General features: G+C 40.8%; 1 pseudogene; it reads left to right on the top strand.

The window, feature by feature from the left end:
• Nucleotides 1–875: 875 nt before the first annotated feature.
• On the top strand, nucleotides 876–1,551 carry LOC137217537 (cytochrome b5 pseudogene; annotated as a pseudogene).
• The last annotated feature ends 456 nt before the right edge of the window (nucleotides 1,552–2,007 follow it).

The raw sequence follows: 2,007 nt of genomic DNA, 5'->3' as shown, positions 1-2,007 counted from the left end.
TCTATGCCCACTTTCTGGAGAGTTTTTTTTTTTTTATCATAAATGGGTGTTGAATTTTGTCAAAAACTTTTTCTGCATCTATTGAGATGATCATATGGTTTTTATTCTTCAATTTGTTAATATGGTGTATCACATTGATTGATTTACGTATATTGAAGAATCCTTGCATATCTGGGATAAATCCCACTTGATCATTGTGTATGATCCTTTTAACGTGTTGTTGGATTCTGTTTGCTAGTGTTTTGTTGAGGATTTTTGCATCTATATTCATCAGTGATACTGGTCTGTAATTTTCTTTTTTTGTAGTATCTTTGTCTGGTTTTGGTATCAGGGTGATGGTGGCCTCATAGAATGAGTTTGGGAGTGTTCCTTCCTCCACAATTTTTTGGAAGAGTTTGAGAAGGATGGGTGTTAGCTCCTCTCTAAATGTTTGATAGAATTCACCTGTGAAGCCATCTGGTCCTGGACTTTTGTTTGTTGGAAGATTTTTAATCACAGTTTCAATTTCATTACTTGTGATTGGTCTGTTCATATTTTCTATTTCTTTCCTGTTCAGTCTTGGGAGGTTATACCTTTCTAAGAATTTGTCCATTTCTTCCATGTTGTCCATTTATTGGCCTAGAGTTGCTTGTAGTAGTCTCTTAGGATGCTTTGTATTTCTGTGGTGTCGTAACTTCTCCTTTTTCATTTCTAATTTTACACTAAGAAGCCATAAACAACTCAGTTTTTAAAAAATGGGCAAATGGGCCTGCCTTCCTGCCCAGGCGCAGAGCTGGGCCGCAGGGAATGTCCCGGGACAAGTCCACGGAGACGCCCACCGTACCCCGCCCGGCTCCACTGCTCCCTTTAGGGCCTGAGGCTCGCCGTGTTCCGAAATGGCCGGGGAGTCCGACAAAGCCGTGAAGTACTAGTGGAAGACATCCAGAAGCACAACCACAGCAAGAGCACCTGGCTGATCCTGCATTACAAGGTGTACAATTTGACCAAATTTTTGGAGGAGCACCCTGGTGGGGTAGAAGTCTTAAGGGAACAAGCTGGAGGTGATGCTACTGAAAACTTTGAGGATGTCCGACACTCTACAGATGCTCGAGAATTGTCCAAAACGTTTATCATTGGGGAGCTGCATCCGGATGACAGGTCAAAGATAACCAAGCCTTTGGAAACTCTTATTACTACTATTGATTCTAATTCCAGCTGGTGGACCAGCTGGGTGATCCCAGCCATCTCAGCACTGGTTGTAGCCCTGATGTATCACTTCTACACATCGGAACACTAAACACGTTCTCAGAAGCCAATGGAAGAAAAGACTGCTTTGGTCCTGGGAGAAAGAAGCCACTGTTAACTGCTTCAGCTGACAGAACCCTTCACCTGAAAATGAATTGAATACACCTGTTTTCCTTTCCGCCTACATTAGACACAAAACAAACCAAAAAGAACTGTTCTTTCTACTCCTGAATTTTTAGAGTGTGCCTTTTTATTCATCAGCTTTGTTTTGATGTTCCATCGCTATGTCATTTGCTCACTGTGGGCACAATCTTTTAAAACATACCACCATGAATGGCTCTTTGATATGTAATTGCCTGTGATGTTTGGAATCTGATTATTTGGCGGTCATTTATTGTGCTGATCTTTCAGATCCAAGTTGTCTGTCTGATGTGAGCAGGGGCGTCCTTGGATCTCTTCTTGTGCTGCTTCATCTAATTGAATAATCAGGTATTGCATGTTTCCAGTGTCGTTTTTTTTTTCAAGGAAAGCCCAGAAATAATAGCTTAAAGATTTCTAATAATTGTTCTACTTGAACAATCATATAGACGATAAAAAGAGAAAGTGGTCTGCAAGACCTAGAAAAGATACTCCATCTTTTCTTTGATTAAAAACACCAGCAACATCAACAAAAGCCTGTGAACCATGAGAGAACATTACCACTGTCCCTTCTCTCAGCTTAAATATGTCATTCTGAAGAGATTCTCAGTTATACAGCTTCTCAGACTCCTCCTTCAAAGGTAA

The sequence above is a fragment of the Pseudorca crassidens genome, chromosome X, assembly GCF_039906515.1.
Source record: "Pseudorca crassidens isolate mPseCra1 chromosome X, mPseCra1.hap1, whole genome shotgun sequence".
Taxonomy (NCBI): Eukaryota; Metazoa; Chordata; class Mammalia; order Artiodactyla; family Delphinidae; genus Pseudorca; species Pseudorca crassidens.
Note: the sequence above shows the minus strand (reverse complement) of the source record. Positions and strands in the feature narration are given on the sequence as shown.